Genomic DNA, 18439 nt, shown 5'->3' with positions numbered 1-18439 from the left:
GAAAAGAGGCTGGAGCCGGATCCCAGAGGGTCTTGAGTGTCACCGCCAGGAGTCGGGAGCTGACACCCTAGGCACCGGGGAACTGCTGGGGGCTTTTGACCAGGGTAGTGATATGTGCAGCCGGGTAATTTAGGGTGATGCCTCCGTGTGGATTAGGAGTGGAGGATGCACCAGGAAACAGCATAGGATGGGAGGTCAGGGAATCTGGGGTCTGCTAATTGGCTTCTTTTCTTTTGAACTTAATAATAATGAGACATAATAGGTATTCAATCAGGCCGGGCGCAGTGGCTCACGCTTGTAATCGCAGCACTTTGGGAGGCCGAAGCAGGCAGATCATCTGAGGTCAGGAGTTCGAGACCAGCCTGACCAAGGTGGTGAAACCCCATCTCTAGTTAAAAAAAAAAAAAAAAGTACAAAATTAGCCAGGCGTGGTAGCACACGCCTGTAATCCCAGCTACTTGGGAGGCTGGGGCAAGAGAATTGCTTGGACTCAGGAGGTGGAGGTTGCAGTGAGCTGAGGTCACACCGCTGCACTCCAGCCTGGGCAACAACAGTGAAACTCCATCTGAAAAAAAAAAAAAAGGTGTTCAATCAATATTTATAGAATGAATGAATGGCAACCACCGTATACTGTGATATTTATTTTGCATACGTTGTCTTGTCAATTCTCACTACAAGCCTACAAAATAGGCCTCATTCTTCCTGGTTTTACAAATGAGAAAATGGAGGTTCAGAGAGGTTGAGGGACCTGCTCCAGGCTGCACAGCATGCTGTGGTGGAGCAAGATTCCAGCACAGCTGAACCCACCCACCATCTCCCACTGCAGAGTCCACCCCAGCGCTGGGCTCTGTGCTGAACCCACCCACCATCTCCCACTGCAGAGTCCACCCCAGCGCTGGGCTCTGTGCCAGGCCTTGGGGACACACAGATAACCGAGCTCCAACCATGTGCCTGAGTAGCCCCCAGATTAGAGGCCTCAGTTTTCCCAGCTGTGGACTGAGGGCTGGTGGAGGAGTGCTCAGGGAGGGGGCTGCCCAGGGCCCAGCTGGGGGAAGACAACACTGAGACATGGGAGGAAGGGAAGGGTGCCCTGAGAAGAGGCAGGATAACTGTGGGGCGCTTGCAGAAAAGGAGCAGAGGCCAGGGCTTGGTAAGGGGATGAGGGGAGAAGCAGACGTGCTGAGAGGCAGGAGCAGGTGGTCAGAGGCTGGGAGGAAATGGATCTCGGCCGCAGCCATGGGTCCCAAACACAGGCAGACGGGGGATGGTGCGAGGGGGCTGCACCTGGGGCCTCAGGTGGGACCCGGAAAAGACATGTCTGCCCACACCTCCTCCTGCCCCTCTATCCTCCATCCGGCGCCGCTTGCGCACCTGCCCCTCCGGCCCCCATCCGGCCCGGGGGTGGGAGGAATGAGGACCTCTTCCAATCCCTGGTGGAAATCCTCTCCGGGGCTGTTGAAAGGGGCTGTAGGAAGGGTTGTAGTCTGTGGGTGGCTTGGGTCTGGAGCAAAGCAGGAGAGGGGAGCTGGGCAGAACAGGGAGGCTCCTGGGAAAAGCCTACGGGAGGGGGGCCGGGGCTCCTTGGACAGGAAGGGACAAGGGGTTTCCACGATGGCGGAGGAAGGGGTGCTGGCCTCGGAGCTACCAGGCAGGAGCCCTCATTTTGGTTCTGCTCCAGACAAGGGGTGGATCCTCAGCAAGCGATTCCCCTCTCTGGGACTCAGTTTCCTCATCTGTAACAGGAGGGGATCTGACCGCAGGGAGGGGCAGCAGGCAAGCCCAGTGCTTAAGCGTGTGGGTCTGTTTGGGACTGGACTGTCTGGGCTCGATCCTGGCTCCGGTGGCCACGCAGACAGGCCCCGTGGTGAGCGTCTTCAGAAAACAGGATGTGACCCAGCCTGCAGGTGTGCAAATGTCTAGCTCCATCACCCGACAGCTGCTTTGCAAGACGCTCAGCCTTCTCTTCCATTTTCCCGTGACACACCCATCATCCACAGCCCTCCTCCCTGTACTGTGGAGGGTGCTGATGGTGGACGCTCAGGCAAGGAAAGCAGATGGGGCATGTCCCCTCGAGGACCTGCTGTGGGTCCTGCAGCCTCTGCCTCTGGCTTCCCTGGGGCCCCATCCACCCAACACCGAGAGCTGGGCAGCCGGACGCCGGGGATCTGGCGCCACCTGGTGGGCAGAGAGAATCCTGCTGTCCTCCAGGGCTCTGGACGGGAACTGGGCACCAGGCGTCCTGTAGCCATCCCTCTGTTTTTTATTCAACCGGGGCTGACCTTTTTAAGATTTTAAATTTAATTTTTTGGTCAGGCGTGGTGGCTCACGCCTGTAATCCCAACACTTTGGGAGGCCTAGGCGGGTGGATCACCTGATGTCAGGAGTTCGAGACCAGCCTGACCAACATGATGAAACCCCGTCTCTACTAAAAATACAAAAATTAGCCAGGCATGGTGGTGCGCACGTGTAATCCCAGCTCTACTAGGGAGGCTGAGGCAGGAGAATCGATTGAATCTGGGAGGCAGAGGTTGCAGTGAGCCGAGATCACACCACTACACTCCAGCCTGGGCAACAAGGTGAAACTCCGTCTAAAAATAAATAAAATAAAATAAAATGTTAAATTTAATTTTTTTAGGGATGGAGTCTTGCTATGTTGCCCTGGCTGGTCTTGAACTAGGCTCAAGCAATCCTCCCGCCTGTAGCTGGGTCCACAAGGGCACCTCTGTAACAGCTTTCCCCACTCCTGCTGCATAACCCCATCTTCTGCCCTCTCCCTGTGGCTTGCTGAAGGCTAGCCCCTCACTGGGCCTTTATCTACTCAAACACAGGACCCCTATTGTGTGCATGGCCCCAGGCAGAGCACCAGGCTGGTGATTGAATCAGGCAGTTCCCTGTCCCTCCCAGAGGAGCTCTCAGGCTGCTGGGGGAAACTCGCAGACCACAGCAGGACCAGGGCTGTGGCTGAGGGGAGCCCAGAAGTTTTGGTGGGGGCAGGCAGAGGGGTAGCCAGGGCAGGCTGTGGAGGAGAAGCTGATCGGGCTTCGTTTTGAAAGCTGGAAGCAATAGTAATAGTGGAAGCATTTAGTAAGCAGAGAGCAGGTGGGGAGGTGTGCCATTGCAGAACAGCCCTGAGCTGAGAGCCACTGAGGGGTTGTTCTAGGGAGTGACGTGGTCAGTCCACTGCCAGTGCGAGATGGTGGAGGTGGCTGAAGTGAGAGGTGCTGGTGGCTACGTCTTGGAGGGTGGGCGGTGGTGGCTAGAGACTGGGAGAAGGGGATGGTGAGAGGTGGAGGGAGGTGAGCCAGAGGAGGACCTGGAACACTCCTTGGGTACCTGGCTTGGCTGGCTCAGTTCACCTGGACAGGTACTGGAAAAAGGGGAGGAGGAGGGGGAGGAAGAAGTGACTTGGGAGAAGAAGAGGGCAGGGCGCTCAGGTCTGGGTATGTTCAGTTTGAGAGGTCGTGGGACCTCCAAGAGGAGCCATCCTGGGGGCAGTTGCAGCGGGATGTGTGATGTAATTAGGGAATAACTCACAGTACCTGGTGACCTGTGAATTAGGGGGAAAAGTCTAGAATGTTCCCTTGAGATAGCCTAAGACGGTGCTTCTCACAAATAAATGTGCAGGTGAGTCCTCTGGGGGTCCTGCTACACTGCAGGTTCTGACTCAGTGGGTGTGGGGTGGATCCTGGGAATCTGCATTTCTGACAAGCTCTCGAGTGAGGTTGATGCTGCAGGTCTCAGACCACACTTTGAGGACAGAAGGTCTAAGACACTTAGAGGATGGTGGCAGTTGTCCTTGAGATCAGGAACCCACACATAGAGGTGGAGGTGGGTCTGAGAGTTTGGGTTTTTACAAGCTCTACAGATAATTTTGATGCCTGAGCAGGTAACGCGAGCCAGACATGGGTATAGACATACTGGGGGTGGGAAGGGGTGGCTGCATAATTTGTGGGGTCCCATGCAGAATGAAAACATGGAGCCCTTTGTTCAACAATTGTTATGAATTTCAAGACAGCAGAGCATTAAGCCACATGCCTGGCCCTTTGAGGAGGGAAGTCCTGTGTGACTGACTGACCACCTGCCCATGAAGGTGGTCCTCCTGGGGCGGGGGTTTGAGGCAGGAAGGTGAGGGGCTTCTCCTCTGATGACGTCTGTTTCCCCTCTGAAAGGAGAAGGCTCAGCTCAGTGGAGGGCACTATGCTTTCCCAGACTAGGGCATCCAAACTGACCTTCTACCTGCCCCATACCCCAGTTAATTCACCACATCTTTTCTCTCTCTCTAATCTGATTACCTCTCTCCATTCTCCTGCAGGGCCATAGTCTAGCCATGCTCTTGTCTTTGCTGGGCCATGCAGAGGCTTCCTGAGTAGCCCACCCACCTCAGTCCTGTTTCCCTCCAGCGAAGGTCCACAGGCAGTTGCAGAGGCCCCCTGACTGCCTTCCCTTAGAGATTATATTCAGGGCCTCTTTTTTTGGTATTAACACATCAAAATTATACCTGTGTAATGTATATATATGTATTTTCTTATTATATGGATACACACATCATTATACATGCATATAATTTATATTTATAATGTGTACATATACACACATATCATATAGTTCTGCAAGATTCTTTTTTTTTTTTTTTTTTTTTTTTGAGACAGGATCACGATCTGTCACCCAGGCTGTAGTGCAGTGGTGCAATCTTGGCTCACTGCAACCTCCACCTCCTGGGTTCAAGTGATTCGCATGCCTCAGCCTCCTGAGTAGCTGGGATTACAGGTGCATGACACCATGCCTGGCTAATTTTTGTATTTTTAGTAGAGAGGGGATTTCACCATGTCGGTCAGGCTGGTCTTGAACTCCTGACCTCGTGATCTGCCCACCTCAGCCTCCCAAAGTGCTGGGATTACAGGTGTGAGCTACTGCACTTTCTCAATCTAATAAAGGGTGTCTACACAAATCTATAGCCGACATCACAAATTCTGGTAAAAATCTGAGTGCTATCTCCCTAAGATCAAGAAGAAAGCAAGTATATTTACTTTCAATATTTCTATTCAACATTGTACTGAAGGTCTTAGCCAGTGCAATAAGGCAAGAAAAAGAAAGGCATACAGATTAGAAATAAATTAAAGCTGTTGTTATTCACAGACATTATCATCTATATAGAAAACTGAGACAGGCACTGTGGCTCATACTAGTAATCCCAGCACTTTGGGAAGCTGAGACAGGCAGATCACTTGAGGTCAGGAGTTCGAGACTAGCCTGGCCAACATGGTGAAACCCTGTCTTTACTAAAAATACAAAAATTAGCTGGGCGTGGTGGCTTATGCCTGTAATCCCAGCTACTTGGGAGTCTGAGGCAGGAGAATCACTTTAATCCAGGAGGTGGAGGTTGCAGTGAGCCGAGATTGTGCCATTGCATTCCAGCCTGGGCGACAAGAGCAAAAACCTTCGTCTCAAAAAAAAAAAAAAAAAAAAGAAAGAAAGAAAGAAAAAAGAAAACTGGACCAGGTATCCTGGCTCATACCAGTAATCCCAGCACTTTGGGAGGCCGAGGCAGGCGGATCACCTGAGGTCAGGAGTTCAAGACCAATCTGGCCAACTTGATGAAACCCCGTCTCTACTAAAAATACTAAAAATTAGGTGGGCGTGGTGGCGCACACCTGTAATTCCAGCTACGAGGGAGGCTGAGGCAGGAGAATCACTTGAACCCAGGAGGCAGAGGTTACAGTGAGCCGAGATGGTGCCACTGCACTCCAGCCTGGGCGACAGAGCAAGACTTCATCTCAAAAAAGAAAAAGAAGAAGAAAAACGAATAAAAGAAAACTGAATGGAATTCACAAAAAAGCTAGTGGAACTAACAAGCGAGTTTTGCAATGTTGTCAAATACAAGCCCAATATAAAGAAATACAATTGAGTTGTATAAACTAGTCATGAACAATTAAAATTGAAAATTAGAAACATCACTTACAATGGCCATGAAACACTTAGGGATAACCTGGTGAAGATGTGAAACTGCAATTGTACCCCCAAACTGTAGAACATTGCTTATAGAAACTAAACAGAACCTAAATAATGAAGAGATAGAATGTTTTCATGGGTTGGAAAATTCAATATTGTTAAGATGTAAATTATTTCCAAATTGATCTATAGATGCAAAATAATCCCAATAAAAATATCAGTAGTCTTTTTTCTTTTTGGTAGAAATTGACAATGTGCACTTTGCCCTTTATATGAAAGGGCAAAGGATCTAGAAAAGCCAAAAAAAAAAAAAAAAAAAAAGAACAAAGTTACAAGACTTAGACTACCTGATTTTAAGACTTAGTATAGGGCTGGGCATGGTGACTGATGCCTGTAATCCCAACACTTTAGGAGACCAAGGTGAGAGGATCGTTTGAGGCCGGTAGTTGGAGACCAGCCTGAGCAACATAGTGAGACCCCATTGCTACAATTTTTTTTTTTTTTAATTAGCCAGGCATGGTGGCACACACCCGTGGTCCCAGCTACGCAGGAGGCTGAGGGAGAAGGATCACTTGAGCCCAAGTGATCAAGGAACAGAATTGAGAGTTCAGAATTTAATCCATGCACATAAAAGCAACTGACTTTTGATAGATGTGTTAAGGCAATTCAGTAAGGAGAAGTACAGTCTTTCCAACAAAAGGTGCTGGAACAATTGATTAACCTTATGGAGAAAAAAATGAACTTTGATCCTCACCCCACATCATATATAAAATTAACCCAAAATGGATCCTATTTTGCAATGTGAGAGCTTTTGTTCTTCAAAAGACATCATTTAAAAAATTAAAAGGTGGCCAGATGCAGCGGCTCATGCCTATAATCCCAGCACTGTGAGAGGCCAAGGCAGGTGGATTGCTTGAGTTCAAGAGTTCGCGACCAGCCTGAGCAATAGTGCCAAACCCTATCTCTATAAAAAAATGCAAAAATTAGCCAGGCATGGTGGTGTGCATCTGTAGTCCCAGCTACTTAGGAGGCTGAGGTGGGAGAATTACTTGAGCCTGGGAGGTCAAGGGTACAGTCAGCCATGATCATGCCATTGCACTCCAGCATGGGTGACAGGGTGAGGCCCTAGCTCAAAAAAAAAAAAAAAAAAAAAAGACAGAAAGAAAAAGAAAAAAGAAAGAAAAAAATTAAAAGGCAAACCAGTCTTGGTGAAAATATTTATATAAAGAATTCTTTTTTTTATTTTTTATTTTGAGACAGAGTCTTGCTCCGTTTGCCCAGGCTGGAGTGCAGTGGTGCCATCTTAGCTCACTACAACCTCTGCCTCCTGGGTTCAAGTGATTCTCATGTCTCAGCCTCTCAAGTAGCTGGGATTACAGGCACACACCACCATGCCCAGCTAATTTTTGTATTTTTAGTTGAGACGGGGTTTCACCATGTTGGTCAGGCTGGTCTCGAACTCCTAACCTCAAGTATCTGCCTGCCTCGGCCTCCCAATGTGCTGGGATTACAGGTGTGAGCCACCATGACTGGCCAAAAATTCTTGTAACTCAAGACTAAGAAGATGATCTGATTTTTAAAATGGGCAAAATGTTTGAAAACACATTTCACCAAAGAGGATATATGAATGGCAAATAAGTACTTGAAAGGGTCCTCAACATCATTAGCCATTAGAGAAATGCAAATTCTCTACATTCAGTCAGTATATGGGCAATAAATAGCTAAAATTGAAGACTGACAATATCAAGAGTTGGTAAGGATATGGAGCAACTGGAACTCTCAAATAGTGTTGGTGGAAATGCAAAATAGCACAGCTACATTAGAAAACAGTTTGGAATTTTCTTTAAAAGTTACTATACATGGCCAGGTGCCATGGCTCACACCTGTAATCCCAGCACTTTGGGAGGCCGAGGCGGGTAGATCACCTGAGGTCAGGGGTTCAAGACCAGCCTGACCAACATGGAGAAACACTGCTTCTACTAAAAATACAAAAATTAGCTGGGCGTGGTGGTGCGTGCCTGTAATCCCAGCTACCTGGGAGGCTGAGGCAGGAGAACTGCTTGAGCCCAGGAGGCGGAGGTTGCAGTGAGCCAAGATCACGCCACTGCCCTCCAGCCTGGGCAACAAGAGCAAGACTCCATCTCAAAAAAAAAAAAAAAAAGATTATTGGTGCAGAGACTGTGAAGGGACTGTGTGGTAGATAGAGCTCCCTCTCCCCTCTCCCCTCTCCCCTCCCCCCTCCCCCCTCTCCCCTCTCCCCTCTCCCCTCCCCCCTCCCCCCTCCCCCCTCCCCCCTCCCCCCTCTCCCCTCTCCCCTCCCCCCCTCCCCTCTCCCCTCTCCCCTCTCCCCTCTTTCCACGGTCTCCCTCTGATGCCGAGCCGAGGCTGGACGGTACTGCTGCCATCTCAGCTCACGGCAACCTCCCTGCCCGATTCTCCTGCCTCAGCCTGCCGAGTGCCTGCGATTGCGGGCGTGCGCCGCCACGCCTGACTGGTTTTCATATTTTTTTGGTGGAGACCGGGTTTCGATGTGTCGGCTGGGCTGGTCTCCAGCTCCTAACCGCGAGTGATCCGCCAGCCTCGGCCTCCCGAGGTGCCGGGATTGCAGACGGAGTCTCGTTAACTCAGTGCTCAATGGCGCCCAGGCTGGAGTGCAGTGGTGTGATCTCGGCTCGCTACAACCACCTCCCAGCCGCCTGCCTTGGCCTCCCTAAGTGCCGAGATTGCAGCCTCTGCCTGGCAGCCACCCCGTCTGGGAAGTGAGGAGCGTCTCCGCCTGACTGCCCATCGTCTGGGATGTGAGGAGCCCCTCTGCCTGGCTGCCCAGTCTGGAAAGTGAGGAGCGTCTCTGCCCGGCCGCCATCCCATCTAGGAAGTGAGGAGCGCCTCTTCCCGGCCGCCATCACATCTGGGAAGTGAGGAGCGTCTCTGCCCGGCCGCCCATCGTCTGAGATGTGGGGAGCACCTCTGCCCTGCCGCCCCGTCCGGGATGTGAGGAGTGTCTCTGCCCGGCCGCCCTGTCTGAGAAGTGAGGAGACCATCTGCCTGGCAACCGCCCCGTCTGAGAAGTGAGGAGCCCCTCCGCCCGGCAGCCACCCCGTCTGAGAAGTGAGGAGCGTCCTCCCTCCTCATCTGGGAGGGAGGTAGGGGGGTCAGCCCCCCGCCCGGCCAGCCGCCCCGTCCGGGAGGTGAGGGGCACCTCTGCCCGGCCGCCCCTACCGGGAAGTGAGGAGCCCCTCTGCCCGGCCAGCCGCCTCGTCCGGGAGGGAGGTGGGGGGGTCAGCCCCCCGCCTGGCCAGCCACCCCATCCGGGAGGGAGGTGGGGGGGTCAGCCCCCCGCCCGGCCAGCCGCCCCATCCGGGAGGGAGGTGGGGGGGTCAGCCCCCCGCCCGGCCAGCCGCCCCGTCCGGGAGGGAGGTGGGGGGATCAGCCCCCCGCCTGGCCAGCCACCCCGTCCGGGAGGGAGGTGGGGGGATCAGCCCCCTGCCCGGCCAGCCGCCCTGTCCAGGAGGTGGGGGGGGCGCCTCTGCCCGGCCGCCCCTACTGGGAAGTGAGGAGCCCCTCTGCCCGGCCAGCCGCTCTGTCTGGGAGGGAGGTGGGGGGGTCAGCCCCCGGCCCGGCCAGCCGCCCCGTCCGGGAGGTGAGGGGCGCCTCTGCCCGGCCGCCCCTTCTGGGAAGTGAGGAGCCCCTCTGCCCGGCCAGCCGCCCCATCCGGGAGGGAGGTGGGGGGGTCAGCCCCCCGTCCGGGAGGGAGGTGGGGGGGTCAGCCCCCCGCCCAGCCAGCCGCCCTGTCCGGGAGGTGAGGGGCGCCTCTGCCCGGTCGCCCCTACCGGGAAGTGAGGAGCCCCTCTGCCCGGCCAGCCGCCCCCTCTGGGAGGGAGGTTGGGGGGTCAGCCCCCCGCCGGGCCAGCCGCCCCGTCGGGGAAGTGAGGGGCGCCTCTGCCCGGCCGCCCCTACTGGGAAGTGAGGAGCCCCTCTGCCCGGCCAGCCGCCCTGTCCGGGAGGGAGGTGGGGGGTCAGCCCCCCGCCCGGCCAGCCGCCCCGTCCGGGAGGGAGGTGGGGGGGGTCAGCCCCCCGCCCGGCCAGCCGCCCCGTCCGGGAGGTGAGGGGCGCTTCTGCCCGGCCGCCCCTACTGGGAAGTGAGGAGCTCCTCTGCCCGGCCACCACCCCATCTGGGAGGTGTACTCAACAGCTCATTGAGAACCGGCCATGAAGACAATGGCGGTTTTGTGGAATAGAAAGGGGGGAAAGGTGGGGAAAAGATTGAGAAATCGGATGGTTGCTGTGTCTGTGTAGAAAGAGGTAGACATGGGAGACTTTTCATTTTGTTCTGTACTAAGAAAAATTCTTCTGCCTTGGGATCCTGTTGATCTGTGACCTTACCCCCAACCCTGTGCTCTCTGAAACATGTGCTGTATCCACTCAGGGTTGAATGGATTAAGGGCGGTGCAAGATGTGCTTTGTTAAACAGATGCTTGAAGGCAACATGTTCGTTAAGAGTCATCACCACTCCTTAATCTCAAGTACCCAGGGACACAAACACTGCGGAAGGCCGCAGGGTCCTCTGCCTAGGAAAACCAGAGAACTTTGTTCACTTGTTTATCTGCTGACCTTCCCTCCACTATTGTCCTGTGACCCTGCCAAATCCCCCTCTGCGAGAAACACCCAAGAATGATCAATAAAAAAGAAAAAAAAAAAAAACTTTATTGGTAAAGCAGGTATCTAGCTGTAGTTTGCCTATTTGATTTTATAAGCTATTGCATTAAAATATTATTTATCTTGAAAAAAAAAAAAAAAAAGTTAAAGTTACCATACATAGGCCAGGCACAGTGGCTCATGCCTGTAATCCCAGCACTTTGAGAGGCCAAGGTGGGTGGATTACGAGGTCAGGAATTTGAGACCAGCCAAACCAACATAGTAAAACCCCGTCTCTACTAAAAATACAAAAATTAGGCCGGGTGCGGTCGCTTACACCTGTAATCCTAGTACTTTGGGAGGCCGAGGCAGGTGGATCACCTGAGGTCGGGAGCTCGAGACCAGCCTGGCCCACATGGCAAAACCCCATCTCTACTAAAAATACAAAAAAATTAACCAGGTGTGGTGGCAGATGCCTGTAATCCCAGCTACTCGGGAGGCTGAGACAGGAGAATCACTTGAACCCGGGAAGTGGAGGTTGCAGTAAGCCGAGATCACACTACTGCACTCCAGCCTGGGTGACAGAGTGAGACTGTCTAAAAAGGAAGAAGAATTGTTCCACATTCTTGCCAGTGCTTGCAAGATTTTTTTTTTTTTTTTAACGATCTCGCTGTCACCCAGGCTGGAGTGCAGTGGCGTGATCATATCTCACTGCAGCCTTGAACTCTTGGGCTCAAGTGATCCTCCCACCTCAGCCTCCTGAGTAGCTCAGAGTACAGGCATGCACCACCACACCTGGCTAATTTCTGATTTTTTTGTAGAGGCAAGGGTCTTGCTATATTGCACAAGCTGATCTCGAACTCCTGGGCTCAAGCAATCCTCCCACCTCAGCCTCCCAGAGTATTGGGTTTACAGGCGTGAGCCACCACACCTAGCCTGCTTGCAATAATTTTTAAAACGGACTTTAACATTTTTGTTAATCAGTTGTATCTCATTGTGGGATTTTATTTGCGTTACTCATGAGCTTGAACAACTTTTCACAACTGTTGGCCACTGGTGATTCCTCTCTTTGCCTGTCCAAGTCTTTGCCACATTCTGCACTCCTGTATTTTGCTACAACTGATTGTCCATCTTCCCACTTGATTCACAGGAACGCTTTACATCACCTCCTTTGTCCATTTATGAGTGTTTTAAATATTTTTCTTTTCTGTTTACTTTATATATATTTTCTTCTTTTCTTTTCTTTTCTTTTTTTTTTTGAGACGGAGTCTCACGTTGTCGCCCAGACTGGAGTGCAGTGGTGCCACCTCAGCTCACTACAACCTCTGCCTCCTCGGTTCAACCCTGCCTCAGCCTCCCGTGCAGCTAGAATTACAGGTGCCTGCCACCACGCCTGGCTAATTTTTGTAGTTTTTAGTAGAGATGGAGTTTTGTCATGTTGGCCAGGCTGGTTTGAACTCCTGACCTTAGGTGATCTGCCCGCCTCAGCCTCCCAAAGTGCTGGGATTACAGGTGTGAGCCACCGCGCCTGGCTCTTTTTGTTTTGTTGTTTATTGGTTTGGAAATGGAATTTCACTCTTGTTGCCCAGGCTGGAGTACAGTGGTGCAATCTCGGCTCACTGCAACCTCTGCCTCCCAGGTTCAAGCGATTCTTCTGAGTACCTGGGATTACAGGCACCCACCACCACGGCTGGTAATTTTTTGTATTTTTAGTAGAAACGGGGTTTCACCATGTTGGCCAGTCTGGCCAGGCTGGTCTCGAACTCCTGAACTCAGGTGATCCACACGCCTCAGCCTCCCAAAGTGCTGAGATTATAGGCATGAGCCACCGCTCCTGGCCTTGTTTTTTTAAGACAGGGTCTCACTCTGTCACCCAGGCTGGAGTGCAGTGGCGCGATCTCAGCTCACTGCAACCTCCACCCCACAGGTTCAAGCGGTTCTCCTGCCTCAGCTTTTCAAGTCACTGGCTGACTTTATATGTATTTTCATAAAGAAAGCTCATAGTTGTAATGGAGTCTAAGTTATCAATTGTTTCCTATATGACTTATGTTCCTGGTTTCTTGTTTAAGAAATGATTCCCTACTTCATGATCATAAAGATAAAGATATTTTAAAATATCTTCTAAAAGTTTCAGAATTTTGTCTTTCACATTTAGGATTTGAAGTCAGATGGAGTCAATTTTTGCCAGGCAGGAGGTCTAATGGTCTAATTTCCTGTATGAATAACTATCACCATTTATTGAAAAGTGTATCCTTTACCCAGTGACTGCAATTTTATTCTCTCTCTCTCCTTCTCTCTTTGACTAAGCTCTCATTGTCATTCCTTTTTTTCTGTTTGTCTAGTCTTGAACAATAGGACGTTGTTTTATTTGCTATAGCTTTATGTCTTGTTGTTGTTTTTTTTGTTTGTTTTTTGTTTTAAACAGTCTCGCTCTGTCACCCAGGCTGGAGTGCAGTGGAGCCTGAACCTCCCAGGCTCAAGTGATCCTCCTACCTTAGCTTCCAGAATAGCTGGGATCATAGATAGCTACACGCCACCATGCCTGACTAAATTTTGTATTTTTAGCAGTGATGGAGTTTTGCCATGTTGGCCAGGCTGGTCTCGAAATCCTGACCTCAAGTGATCCTCCCGCCTTGGCCTCCCAAAGTGCTGGGATCACAGGTGTGAGCCACCATGCCCGGCCAAAAAAATAAATTTAGATCTTCTTTAATGTCTTGCAATATAATTTTATGATTTTATTCCATAAGGGCCTTGCATATTTTCATTAGATTTATTCCTAGATATCTTACATATTTTTATTATAATATAAATAATATTTTACTTCATTTTCTAATTATTACTGGCATATGGAAACACAAAACACAATAGGTTTTTGTCTGTTGATATTTTATCCAACAATTTGCTAAATTTTCTTATTAATTATAATAAATATTCTGAAGATTTTTAAAATTTTCTACATAAAATCTGAAAATAATGATGGTCTTCTTTCTTTCTTTTTTGAGACAGAGTCTCGCTCTGTAGCTCAGGCTGGAGTGTATTGGTGCGATCTTTGCTCACTGCAACCTCCGCCTCCCAGGTTCAAGCAATTCCCCTGCCTCAGCCTCCCGAATAGCTGGGACTACAGGTGCAAGCCACCACGCCCGACTAATTTTTGTATTTTTAGTAGAGACGGGATTTCACTATGTTGACCAGGCTGGTCTCAAACTCCTGACCTTGTGATCCGCCCACCTCAGCCTCCCAGAAGACTTCACCTATAAGCTATTGAAGGCCTCCTAAAGTGCTGGGATTACAGGCATGAGCTACCACGACTGGCTGATGGTCTTATTTCAAATCACTTCACCTTTCTTTCATTTGTTGTCTTTTTTTTTTTTTTTTTTTGAGACCGTCTTTCTGTGTCACTCAGGCTGGAGTGCAGTGGTGCCATCTCAGCTCACTACAACCTCTGCCTCCTGAGTTCAAGCAATTCTCCTGCCTCAGCCTCTCCAGCAGCTGGGATTACAAGTGCCCACCACCACACCTGGCTAATTTTTGTATTTTCAGTAGAGATGGGGTTTCACCATGTTGACCAGGGTGGTCTTGAGCTCCTGACCTAAGGTGATCCACCTACCTTGGCCTCTCAAAGTGCTGGCATTACATGAGTGAGCCACTGCACCTGGCCTCATATAACTTTTGACTCTCCCAAAACTTAACTACTAATAATCTACTGTTGATTGGAAGCCTTACCTATAACATAAACAGTCAATGAACACATATTTTATATGCTACATGCATTATATATTGTATTCTTACCATAAAGTAAGCCAGAGAAAAGAAAATGTTATTAAGAAAATCATAAGGAAGAGAAAATATATTTACTCTTCATTAAGTGGAAGTGGATCATCATAAAGGTCTTCATCTCTTCATGCTTTGTAGGCTGAGGAGGAGGAGGAAAAGGAGGGGTGAGTCTTGCTGTCTTGCCACCTCCCAGAGGTGGAAGAAGACTCATGAGTAAGTGGACCCACATAGTTCATACCTGTGTTGTTCAAGGATCAACTGTAATTTAAAATTTTCTAAAATCTTCATTAAAAATTAATTTATAGGCCAGGCGCAGTGGCTCACACCTATAATCCCAACACTTTGGGAGGCCGAGGCGAGCGGATCACCTGAGGTCAGCAGTTCGAGACCAGCCTGACCAACATGGCAAAACCCCATCTCTTCTAAAAATACAAAATTAGCTAGGCATGGTGGCGCATGCCTGCAATCCCAGCTACTCAGGAGGCTGAGGCAGGAGAATCGCTTGAACCTGGGAGGCGGAGGTTGCAGTGACCTGAGATCACGCCATTGCACTCCAGCCTGGGCAAGAAGAGTAAAACTCCGTCTCAAAAAAAAAAAAAGATGAATTTTTTATTTAACCCAATGTATCAAAATATTATCATTTCCATATTAAATAAATATCAACTTATTAATGAGGCATTTTACATGTTTTGGGTACTAAATCTTTGAAATCTGGCCTGTATCTAATTTTATTCTTCTGTCTGGGTTCGAACTAGTCACATTTCAAATGCTTGACAGTCACATGTGGCCAATGGCCACCACAGTGGGCAACAGACTCAGGATATCCAGTGTGATGTTTAGCAGAAATGGGGATTCATCCAATCTTGCCTTGTAACTGATCTCAAGGGGATGTTTTCCACATTTCAACATTAATTAAGATATTTGCTGTAGGTTTTTTATAGAGCCCTCTACCAGGATAAAGACATTCCCTTGTGTTGATAGTTTGCTACAAGTTTTAAAACAAACAGATGTTGAACTATTTCTGCATATACTGAGATGATCACATGTCTTCCTCCTTTAATTTTTTTTTTTTTTTTTGAGTGGAGTTTGCTCTAGTTGCCCAGGCTGGAGTACAACGACACGACCTTGGCTCACTCCAACACCCACCTCCCGGGTTCAAGCGATTCTCCTGCCTCAGCCTCCGGAGCAGCTGGGATTATAGGCACCCACCACCATGCCTGGCTAATTCTCCTTTCATTTTTTAATGAGGCAAATTATATTGACTGGTTTTCAAATGTTAAACCAACCTTGCATTTCTGGATTAGACCCAATTTTACCACTATGTAGTATCATTTTTACATACTGCTCAATTTGATTTGCTGTTTTATTTAGGATTTTGGTATCTATATTCATAAGTGACATTGGCCTGTAATTTTCTCTTGTGCTGTACTTGCCATGTGAAGAATTGGGAAGCAGTCTCTCTTTTTCTATTATGTGGAAAAGTTGGGGGTAGCATTGGAATGAGTTCTTTCAAGAGCTTATAGGTGAAGTCTTCTGGGTCTGAGCTTTCTTTGTGGAAGCATTACCGGTTTCCTTCCTTTAATCATTATGGGGAGGTCTGATGTCCAGCTGGTGCCATAGGACTTCAGGTTGCTCAAATTCCAAAATAATTTCATACCAATTGGTATGTAGCCGCTACGATCAACCTCCTAAGTGCAATGACTCTTCCAGGGATGCCCCAGATCCCCCAGACCTTCTGATGTCACATAAATCATGGAATTACTGCCTGGATAGCCTTCTGGACCCTGCTCCATGTGAAGGCTGGAAAGTGTTTTAAATGGTCAGTAACTGGCTATGAAAGTATTTCATAATTTGGTACTATGACTAGGGATGGTACTCATTCGGGTTTTCTCTTCATCTTGAGACCATTTTGGTAAGGCATATTTTCCTAGGAACTTGCCCCTTTCATTCAAATTTTTACGCTATTGTAATGAGATTATTCATAATATCCTCTTTTATTTTCCTTTTAAAAATGTCTACAGGTTCTTTAACTTTTAATTACTGATATTAGTTAATTGTGTTTTCTCTCTTTTTTCTTGATCAATTTCAACAGGAGTCGTCCATGCCATTAGTCTTTTCACCAAAATGTTTGGTTTTGCTGATCCCATTTCATTATTTTCTCTTTACCATTTCTTCTTCTTCTTTTTTCTTTCTTTTTTTTTTTTTTTTTTTTTTTTTGAGATGGAGTCTCACTCTGTTGCCCAGGCTGGAGTGCAGTGGCATGATATAGGCTCACTGCAACCTCCGCCTCCAGGGTTCAAGCAATTCTCCTGCCTCAGCCTCCTGACTAGCTGGGACTACAGGCACGAGCCACCAAGCCTGGCTAATTTTTATATTTTTAGTAGAGATGGAATTTTGCCATGTTGCCCAGGCTGGTCTTAAACTTCTGACCTCAGGTGATACGTCTGCCTTGGCCTCCGAAAGTGTTGGGATTACAGGCGTGAGCCACTGTGCCTGGCCTATTTTCTCCTGTACCTTTACTCTTGCCTTCCTTTCATTTTCTTTGGTTTATTCTGCTGCTGCTCTTTTTCTAGCTTCTTGAAACGAGTGCTTGTTCATTACTCTCAGCCTTTTCTCTTTACTAATATAAGCACAAAAGGCAATAAACTTCCCTCTAAGAAGTGCACTAGCCATAGCCCTTTTTACTATGTAATATTTCCATTGTCATTCAGTTAAAAATATTTTTTTCATGCTTAAAGGCAAATGTATTCAGTTCCTTTCCATGCAGCACACAATAAGTTTATCTATGTGCTTATTTCTTTTCCAAATCAACAGTTTGAGACAACCTTTCAGGGTCCGCTCATCCTCCATGGCTAGTCATCTTGCAATGTGATCTGGTAAGTGTCTTGCATGGGGGAAAAGGAACCTTCTTGCTGACCTACAGATTGGCCAAGTACCGGGTGTATGGGAGGAGACCTAACAACTATTGTCTCTTCTGCCACCATCAAGCTCATGGTAGGGCCACATTAACTTTTTTTTTTTTGGAGACGGAGTCTCACTCTGTCACCCAGGCTGGAGTGCAGTGGCGCGATCTCGGCTCACTGCAACCTCTGCCTCCCGGGTTCAAGCAACTCTCCTGCCTCAGTCTCCCAAGTAGCTGGGATTATAGGTGCCTGCCACCACGTCTGGCTAATTTTTTTTTTTTTTTTTGTATTTTAGTAGAGATGGGGTTTCATCATATTGCCTAGGCTGGTCTCAAACTCCTAAGCTCCGGCAATCCACCCGCCTCGGCCTCCCAAAGTGCTAGGATTACAGGCATGAGCCACCGCACCTGGCCAAGGGCCACATTAACTTGTACCAAGAGATGCTTATAGAAGCCACTCAGATTTGCTACAGCAGGGAGGAAGGCACAGGAGAAGAGGAGGAGAGACTTGATGTCCTATGATGGAGTGTAGAGACTGCTGGATGGAAAAAAAACAAGAACAATGAAAATAAGGTCATCTTCCTTAGGATGCCATGCCAAACAGAAAGCCTCCGAAAAATCCCCCAGTCACTAGAACATTCTTCACAAATGACACCACCTCCTCAGCTTTGCTCCTGACCTTGGTAGGTATCTGATTGCTCTTAAGGGATCTTCAGCAGCTCTTTGGCTTTCTTTATATCTTTCTCCACTCATTGCCAGTCAACTTTGATGTACCCAGTATGATTTGCAAGCTGAAAGAGAAAAAAAAAAACACCTCCCACAACTGTTACAGCCAACTTTCCAACCTTCTGGGATATGAAACCCGTGCACCATTCAGTGACACCCCCAATGAACGGCTGAGTTGCCACCCTTCACTTTTCGGCGAAGGTCCAGATTCCTGCCCGAACAGCTTACACCACCATGGCTGTTTCTTAGCAAATTCCACAAGGTCCAGCGACTCAAAATTTCCCTCAAAGTTTGCTTGACTGGACTCGGCCATTTCATCGAGCTTGTCTTGCGAGGACACACGCAGAGGATCCGCGCTGTAGGAGGCGGAGTGGCACACAGAGTCATCACCACCGGTTGGCTTCCGGCACGTGGGACAGATTTCCATTCCCACGGCGACAGCGGAAGAGCAGT

General features: G+C 49.1%; 1 long non-coding RNA gene across 1 annotated transcript in view; it reads right to left on the bottom strand.

Annotated features, from left to right (window-relative positions):
- Nucleotides 1-265: 265 nt before the first annotated feature.
- Nucleotides 266-18439, bottom strand: part of LOC129138513 (uncharacterized) — a 29230-nt gene continuing 11056 nt past the window's right edge. Inside the window, exon 2 of the long non-coding RNA XR_008541830.1 lies at nucleotides 266-565. This is a non-coding gene — a long non-coding RNA (uncharacterized LOC129138513). The remainder of the gene's footprint in view (nucleotides 566-18439) is intronic.

This window comes from Pan troglodytes, chromosome 23 (assembly GCF_028858775.2).
Source record: "Pan troglodytes isolate AG18354 chromosome 23, NHGRI_mPanTro3-v2.0_pri, whole genome shotgun sequence".
NCBI classification, from domain to species: domain Eukaryota; kingdom Metazoa; phylum Chordata; class Mammalia; order Primates; family Hominidae; genus Pan; species Pan troglodytes.
Note: the sequence above shows the minus strand (reverse complement) of the source record. Positions and strands in the feature narration are given on the sequence as shown.